We start from the raw sequence: 18,448 nt of genomic DNA on the forward strand, positions 1-18,448 counted from the left end.
TACCCACTCCAGTAGCTTCAGCTTTAGCATCAGTCCTTCCAATGAATATTCAGAGTTGATTTCCTTCAGGATTGACTGGTTTGATCTCCTTTCAGTCCAAGGGACTTTTAAGAGTCTTATTCAAGACCACAGTTCAACAGCATCAAATCTTCAGTGCTCAGCCTTAGTGGTCCAAGTCTCACATAGCTTTGACTAGATGGATCTTTGTCAGCAAATTAATGTCTTTGCTTTTTCATATGCTGATAGGTTTGCCATATGCTTCCCTGGTGGCTCAAACGGTGAAGAATCTGCCTGCAATGCAGGAGACCTGAGTTCAGTCCCTGGGTCAGGAAGATCCCCTGAGAAGGGAATCGCAACCCACTCCAGTATTCTTGACTGGAGAATTCCATGGACAGAGGAACCTGGTGGGCTACAGTCTATGGGGTCAAAAAGAATCGGACATAACTGAGTGACTAATGCACACAGGTTTGTCATAGGTTTTCTTTCAAGGGGCAAGCTTCTTTTAATTTCATGGCTGTATTCACCATCTGAAGTGATTTTGGAGCCAAGGAAAATAAAGTCTGTCATTGTTTCCATTGTTTCCCCATCTATTTGCCAGGAAGTGATGGGACCAGATGCCACAATCTTAGTTTTCTAAATCTTGAGTAAACCAGTGTTTTCACTCTCCTCTTTCACCTTCATCAAGAGGATCTTTAGTTCCTCTTAGCTTTCTGTCATAAGGGTGGTGCCATCTGCATATCTGAGGTTATTGATATTTCTCCTGGCAATCTTGATTCCAGCATGTGTTTCATCCAACGTGGCATTTCTCATGATGTACTCTGCATATAAGTTAAATATGCAGGGTGACAATATACCGCCTTTCCCAATTTTGAACCAGTCCTTTGTTCCATGTCTAGTTCTAACTGTTGCTTATTGACCTGCATATCAAAAGGTAAGTTTCTATAAATTGTTTTATATGCAAGAATTTTAGGAGGGAAATGGAGTAGTGCATATACAGAAAGAGATTACTTTAAATAATTTAATGAATATGTCTGAAAATTATCTGGTGAAGCTTCTTAATCATGAATTATATTCATGTAGTTGTTTTATTTATGAAAGTCAGTCCCTATCCAATGTTCTGGCAAAACACGGAAGTATAAAACCTGATAAAAGGATGAGTAGAAAGTCTATATAAAATGAAGACTGTTCTGCTACTAAAGATCCCCTGCCATTCTAGGATGGTGTACTGACTCTTCTTATGCATAAAATACATGAAAAGTGAATCTTGTTATTGCTAAATGTCTCAACTACCCTAAATCACCTATAAGCATAAAAAAAAATACATTTCATTCACACTTGAAAAATTTAGAGGATTATAGACATAGCTATTCTTCATAGAAATGCATTCTTTATAAAATACTATTTTGAAGTAAATCCAAGGATATCTATAATAGGATAAATTCATGCATTCCTAGCATAGTAGATTACAGAGACTTCAATGTACTCATATTCTATATTTCAGTACAATGGAATAACAAAGCATAAAATTAACTTATCAAGGAAGTACATACAAATGCCATTTTATATTTTTCTCTTTACACAAAGCAACTTACACCCCCTTCCTTTATTTTTAATCAACCATGTAATAGGCATAGTAAATCGAATGAGAAATTGGTACAAATTAACTATCTGTCTCTATTAAGATACTTATAAGAAAATATTTTTTAAAAAGAAAGCTTTAAACAGTATCCTAGCCTGATTTTAAAATCCGCATATGTTTTGAGTAAAATATTGTTTAGTCTCTATACATTTGCATTATCCTTCATAATAACAGGTAAGTATTGCCAGGGACTGTCATAAAGGTCGAATTACCTTATGCCCTGGTTTATACTAGGCATTTTGTAGAACTCCTTAATGATCTGGTTCTGAGTTTATTGTCATCATTATGATATAAAAGGCAAACAAACTACAGTGAGAGGGATTCTATCACTGACAATAACAAAACAGGTATACTGTAGAAGAGTTCAAATAAACAAACTGCAATTCAATTTATTCTTAGCCTTGCTCATTTTGATTTTTGTTAGTGATATACAGGATAGTTACAATAGAATACACTTTATTATCAAGGTTGCAGAGACTGTATGGGTCTACACTGGCTTAAAATTTTGCATCTAAAATCCTATTAATAGAGCAGAAACTGTGCTTCTAATATATTTACTTCATTTTTCCTACTCTTGTCTGAAAAGAAAAAAAAAAAAGAGCTATGATATAATGTACACTTAACATTAGACAAAACACTGAGACTTGTATGACTATGGTTTTAAAAAGAAAAACTGGTTACATAGAGTTTCTCTGAGAGCCTACTCATTTAGTGTCAGAATAACAGAACACTTTATAGGAAGAGCATTTAGCATACCAGTTTCTCATAAAAATGTATTATAATAAATAAAATTAGTTTGGTCCTCATGAGATTAGTCTTTTCATTTACTTATTTTTCTTAGACAATTTATTTTGAAAGTCAAGCATCTGAAAACATTCAAATTTAATGTATTGCCCTCTGAAATCATGATAAAATTTCATGTAATAATATCTCACATTGTCATGTAATGTCATGTAATGATATATCACATGTAATGATATCTCACAACAGAGAAGAGACTGTTCCCTCAATCTATATTTATTAGATGCCTTCTAAATGCTCACTGTATTCACACATAATGTAAAAATGATGAGTAACCCTTATAAGTAGACAAAACATGAATAAATCATGTCAAGCAGTGATTCAAACAGTGATATGAGTTATGGAAAAATTCAGGAAAGTCAGAGACATAAGGTGGGGTCTGTGATGGTGAGATATTTTTTTCTTTACACAGGGCTGTGAAAAAGACCTCCCTGAATAAGTGATATATTTAAGCACAAACTTGAAGACAGGAAGTGAACCAGAAAATATCTAGAGAATAGTTCTCCAGGCAGATGGTGTAACAAATTAAAAGGCCCTGTGGTAGGAACATACGTGGCATGATTAAAGGCAGCAAGAAATTGAATGACCAAGGTGAAGATTGAGGCTAAAAGTAGTGAGTGAAGGAGATAGTGAAAAGAAATGAGAAAGTAAGGGGTTAAGGTGCCTTAAACAACTGGATGAATGAAGCTGCCATTAACCAAAACCTGAAGGGAAACCTGAAGATGAAGCAGGTTTGAGAGCTCTGAATAAGGAGTTCACATGAGGTTTATTCAGGTCGATATGTTGTCAGACCTCCCACTGTCGGGGTTAAGATGGTTATTCTGGAATATAAAAGAGAAGTCTGGACTGGAGATAAAAAGTTAACACTCATGATTATTAAGTTGGAATTTAAAGTCTTGAAAATGGATGCAATCACCAGAGGAGGAAAAACAGAAAGAGCAAAGATTCAGGGACTGTATCATGGTTCAGAGACCACTGGTTAGAGCTGAACTAAAATCTTGGAGAGAACTCAAAGCTTAAAGATGTGAAAAGGCCACTCTGTAGGGCCAATGGCTTTGCTAGAGGACTGGCACCTCCTGCAAACCTGTGGCCTTACAGAAAGCAAGCCAGAAGACGAAGTACCTTGAAATATGTCTCCCCATCCTCCGATCTCCTATTCCTCCATCTGTTGACCCCTACAGGAAACCAGAAGGGCAGGAAGCTCAATTGAAGTAGTCCCTAGAAACTAAATTTATGGGGTGGATCAAGAGGAAATAAGAGAATAATAGATCAGTAGGGGGAAAGGGAGACTAGCTAGCACACATGGAATGGAGAGTACGTTGGGATTAAATAGGGTTAGTGATGGTTCTAGCAAGTATGGTGGAGGAAGAGAGGGTAAGGAAAAGGGTATTCATAAGAGAGTCATAATAATGGGAGACTTTTTTGGTTCAATGTTTAAGACTTTGTCTTTCAGTGCAAGGGGTTGCTTTCAAATGCATGTTTGATCCTCTGTTGGGGAGCTAAGATCCCACATGCCTTGCAGCTAAAAAAAACAAAAGGTAAAACAGAAGCAATATTGTAACAAGTTCAATAAACACTTTTAAAAATGGTCCACATCAAAAGAAATCTTAAAAATAGTAATGAAATACGCATTCTGCTAAGGAGTAAAGTGGGCTTCCCAGGTGGTTAGTGGTAAAGAATTTGCTTGCCAATGCAGGAGACATAAGAGACGTGGGTTCGATCCCTGGGTTGAGAAGATTCCCTGGAGGAGGGCATAGCCACCCACTCCAGTATTCTTGTCTGGAGAATCCCATGAAAAGAGGAACTTGGTGGGCTACTAGTCCATAGGTTTGCGACTGAAGCGACACGACTGAAGCAAATTAGCACTCACACAAGGAGGAAAGTAGGAAAAGGAAAGAGAAATAGTTAACAGTTGGATCAGTAGGCTATAGGTCCTGGGATATTTGAAGAACTGCTGGAGTTAGGTTAGAGTAGAAAGTGGTCAGGAAAGAAAATAGGTGATGATAAGAGAAGGAAATGGTCACTGTGGCTGCAGTTACTGTTGGGGTCACTGTACCCTGATGGAAGTGTGTGGTTGAGGGATTAGTCTGGGTATGGAGATACAGATGCATTCATCTTGTCAAGAACCTGAAATGATCTTAAATCTTTCTCATGTTATGTGGAGGCCAAGGTGGTAGTATCCGATTAAGAAGTAGCTAATTATGGAGATATTTTTTTAAATTAATGCCTATGTATTCTTAAAATTCTCTTTATAATTAGCTCATATTACCCAAATGAAGAAAAGGAAAACTAGTGTCAGACTGTTTAGGGATACTTTCCAGAACATATTGGTATTATTTGGGTCATATTTTCAGTTTGCTTAGGAATACTTGTAAACTCAGAAGTATTTCTCACTACTTAGTGACATGCATTTTATATATGATTCTTTTGAATAATAAAAGAACATCACAACTTATTCTCTATGCCTTTTGAGTAAATAAGCTACCACCTACTTTTGATGTAATTATCTTTGAAAAGGAGAAAGGAGAGTCAGGAACAGATTTCTTGTGGGTAGAAATTAATAGAAAGGAACCACTATAACAGTGGGAGCCTTGGGCAGGCAAGCTGTCTGTCTCCTCTATGTTCTGAGTCTCGAAAAGACACTTAATTTTCTCAGAATAAGCCTAGGAAAAACCCAAGAGCAATGAAGTCATGTCATGGACCAGGACAGCTCACCACAATCTTGTCAGCCAGAATATACATCCTCAAGAACAGATGCTCAGACATTGAGAATATATACTCTGGGAACAGAGACAGGATTATAGGAACAAGACCGTGAAAACTGCAATGAAAGAAAGGGGAAGGAGGATCATGGTGGGATGGAGAGTTGCTGCCATGCCTGGTTATGTTCACATAAACAAGAAAAAAAAATTTCTAATTCTGTTTTTTTTTAATTGACAAAAATTTTGGGGTAAATTTGTCTGTTTCAGACTACTCTGATTCTCTGTTTCTGTTAGGTATTATTGGAGGGAAAGAGCACATTGAGGAGAGAGGAGGGTTTGGAGCACTACTGACTGGATTTTGTCTGTAGATACAGAATTAAACTAGATGACAGCTGCTTTTATATATTTTCTCTGGGACTGTTCTGTTTCTTTCCCTTTAATTCAACATCAATAAAAATGTGTTGTGGTTTATTAACTAGTAAAGTAAGTTTAGTAACCTCAGAACAATGTCTATTCCACTCTTGCCCAAACAATTTAGGGTATTGTTTAGTGGCTGTCATGTCCAACTCTTTTGCGACCTCATGGACTATAGCCCATCAGGCTCCTCTGTCCATGGGATTTCCCAGGTAAGAATACTGGAGTGGTTTGCCACTTCTTTTTCCAGGAAATCTTCCTAATCTAGGGATCAAGCCTGCATTGACCAGTGAATTCTTTACCACTGAGCCACCAGGGAAGACTTTGGGGTAATAAATACATTCACAAAAGAAGGAAGCTTAATTTGATTGTATGTCCACCAGCTTTTGCTTCTTGTTATAGTATTTATCGAGCTTTCCAGGTGGCACTAGTGCTAAAGAACCTACCCGCCAATGCAAGAGAGGGAAGAGATGTGGGTTCTGTCCCTTGGTCAGGAGAATTCCCATGCAATCCACTCCAGTATTCTTGCCTGGAGAATCCCACAGAGAGAGGAGCCTGGTGGGTTGCATGGGGTCTTTGTCCATGGGGTCACAAAGAGTCAGACACTACTGAAATGACTTAACACAGCACACCACATAGTACTGACCACTCTTTGAGATTATACTCTTAAATTATAATTTACTTGCTTCTCGTCTGTTGCTTCCCAAATAAAAATGATCAAAAGGACCTTGTTTGCCTGGTTTAGCCCTGTGTGTTCAGATCTTGGGATGAAGCTAGGAAGAAAATGAATGAATGAATGAATCATGAATCAGTTCTGGATCTTCACATTTTTGATCAAGAAATGCCCTCAGGCAGCATATTCACTGGGAAGGACTTCTTTCAAGAAATGCTGTTCTCAAAGGTTTAGTTCTTTCATGTCTCAAGTTTTAAGAAAATAACTCTACTACAAACTCAATTCAACTAAACATAAGCCTTTGAAGTAGTTTGACATGAAACCTCATCCACAAATGCCTATAAAATGCAAAGATAGAAATTACAGAGTTTAAAACTGTATGACTTTATAAAATAAATTCACAATAAAATAAAATATATATACATATACACACACATTTGTCTACAGTTTAGATATCTTTTCTAAAAATAAAGAATGTTTAGATTCCTTCATCAATCATTTCAAAAAGAAAATAATTATCATTAATGAATGCTCCAAAGAGTCCATTCTGTTGTTGCCAGAAATAAAATAGCAAGGTCTATTTCAATACAGCAAGTCACACTCTGTTTATTAGCCAAATTTCTGTGATAGTTATTTATTCCAGTGTTTCCTCCAAAAGGCATATAACTCCACTAGTTTTGAATCATACTAAAGGATTATTCAAGATGATCTGGCTTTAAATGAAGATGAATATTATGATTCTAAATATAACGGTTCAGCAATTTTTTAAAAGACATAAGCAGAACAGAGTTCAATACACTTACTAATCTATGTCACAAATAACACAGATTATCATTATCAAAAATTGCCCCCAAAGTGCAATCATAAATTATATAATACCCATTAACATTGGTTTGAAAGGACACTTGTAATAGGCAAACAGATTCACATAGATAAAACCAGCAGTTCCTTAAAATTTTAATATAAGGTGATCTATTTTAAGGTAAAATTTTCTTTAATAATTAATTATGTGAGATAAAGTATTTGTGTTTTCTTTTTCTGAAAGTAAAATTATGAAAAATTTTATATAACAAATAATTTCCTTAGAGAAAAAATGGTCTATAATGTAGAATATTAAAGATAATATTTGATTTGATATATCCTGAGAACTCTATTGTCAAGTGCTATGATATCTCTTGGTTTGACATTTGTTCTGAACTTCAAAAAATAACAAATAGCTGGAGGCTTTTCTTGATATCACTGGACAAAATCATTGCTCAGTTACTGAACTTAGAAAGTTCAGGAAAATGTAAATAAATTTGACATAACCATCTGCATTTGCTAACATAAAATAAGGCAGAATCTTATTATAGAAAAAAATTTAATTGAATACCATTTAAGAAGTGAAATACATAAAGATAAATTGTTACATTTTCATGGGATTGAAAGGAAATTATACATGTTTATTGCAATAATAAAATATTGTATCAAGCCAAACTGGATTTTCCTTGCAAATTCTTCCTTTAGTTTGATTCTCATGAAAATCTGTTCCAAATTCCAGTATGTACGCACATATGTGCATGAACAGCCATGTAAATGTTTTTTAGTATGTCCTATGTCCTGTTTGCTGTCCCAATCTTTATCCTGGTCCAAATTTGTTCTTGCCTGTATTACGTTTACTATCTTTCTGTCTTTCACAACTTCATTTATGGTCCTGATTCATTTTACATAAAATAAAGTCAGTACCACCCAACCATCTTACTCAGCTGGTTCTTATGGCCCTATGGAGTCCTATAGTTGGCCCTATGGAGCACTCCTTTTTTTTTTGTATTGACATGTGGAATCCCCCCAAAATTGCTTTTGGCCAAGGATCTGATTAACCTCAAATTGGATAAAGCAAAGGTTGTATCAGATACCTATTCACTCAGAAATGCCTGTCCACTTAAAATGAATCATTTTTTTGTGTGTATGCTTAGTCACTCAGTCATGTCTGACTCTTTGTGACCCCTTGGACTGTAGCCTGCCGGGCTCCTTTGTCCATGGGATTCTCCAGGTAAGAATACGGGAGGGGGTCGTCATTCCCTTCTCCAGGGGATCTTCCCAACCCAGGGATAGAATCCAGGTTTCATACATTGCAGGCAGATTCTTTACCAACTGAGCCACCAGGGAATCAACTGCCTGTTAACATCTTGGGTATGATATATGCTGAAAGCAAAGTCCTTGTGAATTTGGGGTGCTGGCCTATAGCACACATTTTAAATCAAGAGTATAATATGATGCTCTTTTCCTATTGCCTGACTACACTATACAGTAATCAAAGCATGGAGGTACGAGTGATACTCTCACAGTTACAAACACATTCCTGAATTTCTCCATCTTCCACAAAGGGCATTAGACTACTTGTTTGAAAGTCTTTGTGTGCAAGTGTAAAAACTCTTATTTTTCCTCCGAGAGCCACAATAATGTTTTTATCAAATTGGAAGTAGGCACTTCCAAGGACCTATCATTATATTTTTGTTTTATATACTTATTTATTTTTAATTGAAGGATAATTGTTTTACAGTATTGTGTTGGTTTCTACCAAACATCAGCATGAATCAGCCATAGGTTTACCCATGTCCCCTCCCACTTGAGCATCCCTCTCACCTCCCTCCCCATCCCACCACTCTAGGTTGGTACCAAGCCCCGGTTTGAGTTCCTTGAGTCATACAGCAAATTCCCATTGGCCATCCGTTTATATGTGGTAATGTATGTTTCCATATTAGTAATTTACCTTATTTTACTGCACAAAGAGGCAATAAACAGTGCTGCTATTTTGGCTGGAATGCTGGACTCTAATTAGGAAGATGTGATAGGTTGGTTCATACCATGTGGGCATGAAAGAACACATCTGGAACTCAGGCTATGGGTTGAGACATATTTTACTATTTTTTAAGTCAATCAATCAAAGTTAATGGGCTGGTTCTGATCAGTCCATGAATGACAGAGTTGTCAGGAATGAAGCTTTGAGTTTCTGCAAGAGAAAAATATTGTTGCTAAGTTGAATTTATCTGAGGATAAAAAGAGGAAAGAAATTGTTTATTTTCTGGTGTTATGATTGGTTCAGTATGTGAGGACTGTAGTAATGGTATGCATGTCTTCCTTCCTTACTGGGTCATTCATACTTTGATGCATATTATTTAAATTTCCCATGCATATATTCCTACTTTTTATATAAAGTATATGCAGTGGTTAATTTTATAATTAAGTCCATGAGATATAAAATAATATAGAATTTTGCCAGAAAGAGAGATGAGATGTATACCACCAAAGATGAGTATAACCACCACTGAGACATGTTTTGATTATATGACTGATAGTGCATTTATGTTTGAGTAAATCCTCTCATCAGCTAGCCTTATGGGTTTCATATTTTCAATTTCCACAAGTATGTGAACCAATTACTTTATATATGTATACACATATATAAGATTAAGATAGATCACATATATTGACATGTTTATATATAATACAATATATAAATTAACATTTTTTCTATCAATAAATTTATCTATCCCATTGGTACTGTTTTTTTCTGAAAAACCCTGATGGATATAGTTCTCTTTAATTAACATGATAAATTGAAGAACATTTTTACACACACCTTAAGAAAATACGAGTTGCTTTTAGCAGGTCTACATTGTCAACATGCAGCTGACTTATGGCAGTTGCTGTACTTACAACTGAATAAAGAAATGAGCTACTCGAACATTTACAGTATTTCCCATTTATTGGAGTCATGTGCAGGCTGACTAGAAAACTTTCAGTGATGTATGTTATGTAGTGACTCATGTGGACAATCATTATATAAACTGTCCCCTATTTTCAGTGTTTTTTAAATGTAGGAACAAAAAAAGCTGAAATTTTTCTATAGTGCATTCTTTTTTTGTTGTTGTTATTTATTTATTTATTAATTTTATTTTATTTTTAAACTTTACAATATTGTATTAGTTTTGCCAAATATCGAAATGAATCTGCCACAGGTATACATGTGTTCCCCATCCTGAACCCTCCTCCCTCCGCATACCCTCCCTCTGGGTCGTCCCAGTGCACCAGCCCCAAGCATCCCATATCATGCATCAAACCTGGACTGGTGACTCATTTCATACATGATATTATACATGTTTCAATGCCATTCTCCCAAATCTTCCCACCCTCTCCCTCTCCCACAGAGTCCATAAGACTGATCTATACATCAGTGTCTCTTTTGCTGTCTCATACACAGGGTTATTGTTACCATCTTTCTAAATTCCATATATATGCATTAGTATACTGTATTGGTGTTTTTCTTTCTGGCTTACTTCACTCGGTATAATAGGCTGATGCCTACCTCAGCAGTCTTATCTTGTAAACATGATCCTTTTTGAGAGTTTGTCCCACTGCTGAACATTTTAACTTTGATTGTTTGATATAGGCCTATTTTTCATTAGGTTTTTAAACATTTAAAATATGCTCAAAACAGAAATGCAAATATTGTTAATCTTTTTTTTTTTCTACATAGGGAAATGAAAATAAAATGAATCAAAAAAAATTTGCCACTTAGTTTTAATGATTAATACACATTAATACCTAATTCATTTAATTAGCAGAATGCATTCTAAACTAAAACATATTTACATAGATTTAATTATCTATATTTCCATAGTGAGACAACAATATTCTTTAGGAAATTCCCTATACAGAGCTTTACAGATTTATAAAAGATGTTTAATTACTAATTTCATTCCATTTCCTGCTCTGTCTGCCCTTCTGGATCACAAAGTTTAAAAATTTGGGGGTATTCAGAGTCTTTGCCAAGAATTAAGTCCAATTTTTTCCATTTTTTCTAATGAAAATATAGGCACAGAAGTGATATTATTTCATCATATTTATGAATATTGAACTGAGTAGCACTTGATGTTTAGGTATCCATTTGTGCTGCTTTTGTCTTTTGAGGTTTGAGTATCAAATATCATTTTTGTTTAATATTTGTTACAATATTTTAACTTAATGAAATTCAAGTAACAGATGTATCAAAAATAGCTGAATATTTTCTTTGCAACACTTTTGGGGTAAATCTAAATTTAAATGTAGTTTAAATATTTCCTTTCTCAGCTAATTCAGAGACCATGAGAATTGTGAATATTTAGTATATAATTCAGAGCTTCTGCTGCATTGTGAGACAAAAACAGAGATTAACAAAGTCAAACTCTTTGTTTTAAGGGAAAAATGAAGCCTACTGAGAATGCTTCTAAATGGAGCATAACTGTTTTATAACATGAATCAGACAGAATGAGTTGGTAGGGTTATAAAACAATTAAAGTTATTCATCGAGCCTGGAGTAGTAAAGTAAGAGTTCAGAGCTAATAGCATTTCATCACTGGAAGTAGCAAAGAACAGGAACCTATTTATCATTGAGCTCTAACTGCAAGTGCAATTTATGGCTAGATGTTTGTGTTTCTGTTATGTTGAGAGATCAAATAAAATGTGTAAAGAATTAATTTTCTGGAAGTCAGGTCAACAATGAAGACATTTAAAAAGGATAGACAAAAACCAAAAACAAGGAAGAAATTGCTTTAACGTCACATCCCACTGATGAACTGTGTTATCAACTTAAGTTAATCAATTCAGTAGTAATTTAAACATCTATAATTTTCAATGAATAAAATATAATGTAAGCCGCTGGAGATAAAAAAAAAAAGCTTCTAAATGTATATTCATTAGTTTATAGTGTTAAGCATATAATGACTGACTTCATTTACAGTATGCAGTTTGTTTGAGTAAATTACCAGAAGCATCAAAAGAAACTGAAGCACACCCAACATTAAATGGATACAGCAGACACTACTAATTATGAGAACACTTTAATATTTAGGAGACTTCATTATTCACTGGGCAGAGAATATAAGCAAACAGTCACATTACACATTTTTATGGAAGGACTAAAAACATTTTAATATTAAAACAGAAATGAGAACACCATTTAGAAAAAAGGAACTCAGAGAAAAATCATAATACATATTACCTCATTGCATTATGGTGCAAAGTTTATGACCCGAACTATGAAGTAATTGTGTATTCAACTGCCTGCCTAGATGTGATAGAGTGAAAAGCTTGAGCTTATGGTGGTAAAAGATATTTTTTTTTTGAGCAAGATAAAAATGTGTTAAATGCTGCCAAATCTAGATTTCAAGTCTCTCTAACTAGATTTTATGTTATACAGTAGTATAATTTGACAAAGTGATAATAGACTTCAGTGAGAGCAGAACTAAATTATACTGGCTCTGAATAGAAAATCTCATTTGAAGACTCAACTACTCTCATGTTTAGCTAGAGTATTATACTTTAATGAGAAACAGGCACTCAGATGCCAATCAGCAAGTCTAGACACTATTTCAATATTGTGTGACCAGATGAGAACTCTAAATTTGATTTTCATGCTCTGAGAATTAATATTCAACATTCACAGTGTATTAGACCTCTGCACATTTTCTTTGTCCTGCTCTAAAGGAAAAGCAAGAATAGTTCTGCCTCTGTTCCTTCTCACCTGTATCCACAGATGGTTTGATACTGATATATTTCTAATCTTGGCATTCACTTGCTTAAAATCCATCAGCAGATTCCAAATAATTCTCAGAAAGCAGTTAAAAGTCCTTTGCGTTACCCACAACGTCTTCCCTATGTTTGCATGTAACTCCAGTTTGATATTCTATCCAACCACAGTGATTGTATTGAAAATAATTAAACGCTGGTGAAGCAGAGGCAGGGAACTGCCAGGAAAGACTTCAACTAATGGGCCCATGTATGCTAAGCATCATCTTTTAAAATTTTGGATCTTGGGTGGTTGGAATATTTCTTCATGAGACCAGGAATACATGAGGGGCTCAAGATAAAGACCTTTTATTGTTCTGTCCTCAACCATCCCCTTCTGGGTTTTAATCATACTGATACTTCCTCTGACACACAAAGGTGTTAAACTTCTAATCAATGAGATCTTCATATCTGGTGTTTCCCCTTCCTGAAAGCCTTTTCCACCCCCTAACATTTTCATATGGCTAAGTGTTACACATCTTCCAGGATTCAAAGTGTTATTTAATCTTCATCACAGACTGGATTACACATTTTCAGTTATTTTCCTCAGAAACTATCCTGTACTAAGCTTGCACAGAACAAACTATTACATATTATTAAATATTTACTTATTTAGCATCAGTCTCTGACTCTAAACCAATGGTTTTCTTATAGCAGACCTGGGTTCATAGTCAAAAAAGCCAATGCTTGGAGTGCATTCTACAATGAATGTATTCGGTTCTTTTTTCCTTGGCTCAAGCATTGACAGTTTAGCAAGATCCTTGGTGATTGTTATGCAAGTTAAAATTTAAAAACCACTCTGTTGAAGATAGTACTTAAGAGCACTTTACACATCTAGCATAGAGTGCAGCGAACAATTGGTATTTGAAATATTGTTGAATGAAGAAAGTATATCAAAACAGTTCACTTACATGAGTTTATTTTCAAGGGTCATAGTGTGAATTTATATAATACAGAATGAGCTGGGAATTGAGTTTGAGCATGGATATTTTTAAAATTTTATGCTACATTTCAATAATCACTGATGCTGAATCCTTCAACAGAGTTTTTTCCTTTCAAGGCACCTGTGGGTAGATGCCATATTACAAGCTCTAAATTATTGGTCAATATTAATCTATCACTTCCCACATGTTTCTTCCTCTTGCTTCCTTCTTTCCTTTTTTAAAAAATCTTTCTCCTTCACCTTTTCTTTGTTTATCTCTATTTATATGTTATCTTTTCATACCTCATTAACTCCTCAACTTGTATGTTAGACTTCTGGTTCTCACTGATACCCAAGTGGATGGTTTAAATATTCTGTAGCTCTCAAGCCTAAGAAAATAAGAAGGTAAATAATGTATGTGAAAAAAATTGAAAATATAAAGTGTTATACCAATGATGAATGCTGTTTGACATATAAGAAGACTAAAATTTTAGTACTATTGATGAACTTTTTATATTTACAAATTTACAAAAGTCAAATAAGACAGCATCAATTCTCAAATCAATTAAATTTGGGGTAAAAAGACCTATAATTGCATCTCATATTATATTTTAAGGCTCAATTAACTTTTGAGGTTCATTTAAGCTATTTTACAAAGAGTGTTTTATAAAGTGTTTTTTATTTTGATGCATATGGCCTTGCACAGGTAAATCCTCAAATACTGTACTGTGTAAAATCACCATTCAATAAATCCATACAAAGCACCTTATGTATCTCTGAGTAAAAGATTTGGAGTTGTTCTACTTTTGGGAATATTAATGGTAAAGTAATGGAATGTTAGACTATGAAGAACCTTAGAGATTTAACTGTAAATGAGAATTACACAAATAATTATGATGAACTTAGGAAAATTGGTCAGTTCAGTGATCTGTTCAACTAAGCAGCAGCATAGATGAGATGAGAGATCACTGCTGACTTCCAGTGAAATTTTCATTTAAAACCTAACTATCAAAAGTGTCTATAGCCTATGTCACTCACAGAGAACAGGCATAGTTCCGTAAAACATGATATAATCTTCTTTATTGCAAATTAGAGACACACTCCTTATAAAACGTCCTTTTCCTTGACAAAAATCAAGCCTTCAGTGCATCATAAGCACTTTCTGGGGTTTATTTGAGAACAGGTGTACGTCAGTTGAATTTGTAAAGATATGTCCTTAAAGCTGTGTGTGCAATTGGAGTACACTTTCGTTTTTATTGTTCTAAGGATTTCTTTGGCCAAAAATGATACACAGGCCTTTAGGGTGATAATTTTTACATGTTTTTTTTAAGAGCTCTTTTAAATAGAAAACAATTTTGCTGCTGATTTCAGAGGAACAGTCCAAGGTGAAGAAGGTATATTTAATTACTGAGCCTCCAATTGGAGAATTTTACATTAGATGATAGTCAAAATGACCAAAGGAAAAAAAAAAAGAAGAAAAGATCACAATTTCAAATACATTTTCCTTCTACAATATTTTATGGTTAAATTCTTTAGTTCAGTTAAACTAAACTTTACTGATAGCTAAATTATCAGTGAAATTGCTTTCATTATGATATTTTGACTAATAGAAAAAGAAAGTCCATTCCTACACTTGTACGGTAACATTCATGATGAAAAGAAAGCTATGAGACTACAGTGTAAATGTTATATCACCATGACAGAACTAGAGAATTGTACCTCCATTTCATTGACCCATATTTTGTATGTTAACTATATGTGCTATATTATTGAAAAAAAGAATTGAATATTAATTGTGAATAACTTTAAGTTGTTTTAGAAATTTTAACAATACAATATATGCTTACTTGAATGCCTTAGATAGTGGTGATAGAAGTAATCAAAAAGAATTTGTAATCATGGTTATTAACATAAAATTTTAATTGCCTATTGTATGCAATCATATGACATCAAGGGCTGTAATGTTTATATTTCTGTTTATTTGCTTTCTGGATGTTAATACTAGATCCTTCACCTAATGGACACTAGATTAAGTCACCTGATTTGAGCTGGACTATGTCATGGCTGTCATGAAATTAAGCTAGAAAACAAATCATATATTGTCTCTGAGGTTAATGAAATCTTTAATTAATTCCTATTCTTGGTTTTACTCATTTCTCACAGTCTCTAATCTAGCAAGCGATAAAGTATTTTTGAGGCTCACTATGTCAAGAGAAGGGCACCCATTGTTAATTAATACCTGTCATGACTTAATGTATTACTAGAGACTGCCAAGTGTGAGAAGGCTCATTTTATAAGAAATCTTAAAATGGACAATTAAGCTCTCACCTAGAAGTCATTCTTGGTTTTCTAGAATATGTGAACAGAGGTTTTTGAGGACGGTTCCTGAGTCTTCATTCTTTCTTTCTTTTTTTTTTAAATTATTGTTATTTTTTTTACATTTATTTATTTTTACACTAGCCAAAAAGTGAAAATGTGATTTTGAACATTATCATTTACTTATCATAATTAACTTTTTCTTTAAAATGAGAGTAAAGCTGCATAGGACTTTCACACATTACATTTCATGAATATTTTAAAAATAATTTAAAATTACATGTCCTTATGTTGTTTGAACTAATGTGACCATTGCCAAATTAGAGTGGAATTAGATTGTTTTTACATCTTGATCTCTGTATTAATAATAAACAAATAATACATGCCTGTGTTCAGTTCCTAATTCGGGTTAGATTCTTCGCGACCTCATGAACTCACCAGGTTCCTCTGTCCATGGGATTTCCTGGGCAAGAACACTGGAGTGGCTTGCCATTTCCTTCTCCAGGAGATCTTCCTGACCCAGAGGTTGAACCTGTGTTTCCTGCATCGCAGGCAGACGCTTTAATCACTCAGGCACCTGGGAAGCCCAAACCAATAACAAGACAGCATCTACAGATTTGTACCCCTTGGTAAAGTTTACAATTATTTAACCAACTAAATTTGACTGTTTGAATATGAAACATTTGTTTTTGTATAAATAGGTAAATATTTATTGCAAATAATATATTCTAATATTACGCAACATATTAATATGTAGTGGTTTTTGTCAATCATCTCTTATGAGATTTACAGTACCTCGGTAAGTAAAAAATTACTCCAAAATAGCATTTCAAATATAAATTAAAAACTTTGTAATGTCTCTTTCTGTGCAAGTTTTGGCTAATTTTCACTTTTAAGTTATTCACTTTAAGTCAAAATAGCAATGATTTCAATTTACTAATCTCATTTCTGATGTATAGTATATGTATATGTTCAGATGGAAGACCTCCTCAGTGATTTAAATATATATATATATATATATATATATAAAACTATTCTATAAGGGTGTTATTTTGAAGTGATTTTTATTAAAAAATGATTTCTATGATGATGTCATACTGATTATTGCATGGTGATGGAAAAGTTGTATTTTAAAAATGACAAAGCTTACTCTCACACATCCGATTGGTTTACACTGCAAAGTTGTTTTTTAATGCAAATTTAATATCATCAAATTTATAAAACTTGTTTTACTTCTCAGTATTCATATGTCCAAAACACACACTTCAACTTTGTCTATGAGTACAGTATTTCTAGCCGTTGTAAAACATCCTACTTTTACTTCTCATTTTTCCTCAAGCTTTTCAAGCTCAGATCATGCACAGGCTTGGTGCAGATTCCTCATATTCCACGTTCTTCATCTGCATTAAGGTCTTCCATGTATATTTTTCTTTCCTTAGAAATTCTCTCTGCAGAATTTTGCTTCCCCTAATATTGAACTTAATCTCCTTAACTTTATTTCTAAAAATTCTTTATATTACAGCAAAAATTCATTTTCGTACTAAACCTCCCCTCATCTTCCAAACTAGTGAGGTGCTTTTAAAGCAGTAATTTATAAAATGAAGACAATCTAAGAGACCTATGGGACAACATTAAATACACCAATATTTGCATTATAGGGGTCCCAGAAGAAGACAGAAAGAAAGGACCTGAGGATATACTTTAAGAGATAATAGCTGAAAATTTCCCTAACATGGGAAAGAAAATAGTCAACTAAGTCTGAAAGCACACACAGTCCCAGGCAGGATAAACCCAAGGAGAAACACACCAAGACACATAGTAATCAAACTGACAAAAATTAAAGACAAAGATAAAATATTAAAAGTCGCAATTTATAGTTTTATTTTTATAACAATCATCTGTATTTTATAATTTTTAATTACTTGGATGGATATTTGTTTTCTGCCACCAGGTTGTAAACTGTCAAGTGGCAAAATCTCATTTTCAAAAAATTACCAAAGATTGACCATGGCAGGTACTAAATAAATAGCTTAAATGAAAGAATGAATGGTTAGTGAACATCTTCAGTTCAGTTCAGTTCAGTTGCTCAGTCATGTCCGACTCTTTGCGACTGGACATGGAACAACAGACTGGTTCCAAATAGGAAAAGGAGTAAGTCAAGGCTGTATACTGTCACCCTGCTTATTTAACTTATATGCGGAGTACATCATAAGAAACGCTGGGCTGGAGGGAGCACAAGCTGGAATCAAGATTGCTGGGAGAAATAACAATAACCTTAGATATGCAGATGACACCACCATTATGGCAGAAAGTGAAGAAGAACTAAAGAGCCTCTTAATGAAAGTGAACATCTTAGAGAACACTAATTTATTTTATATTGCAATATTAAGAAA

The sequence above is a fragment of the Bos grunniens genome, chromosome 12 (assembly GCF_055505025.1).
Source record: "Bos grunniens cultivar Pamir isolate PY7600 chromosome 12, Bosgru_T2T1.0, whole genome shotgun sequence".
In the NCBI taxonomy this organism is placed as follows: Eukaryota; Metazoa; Chordata; class Mammalia; order Artiodactyla; family Bovidae; genus Bos; species Bos grunniens.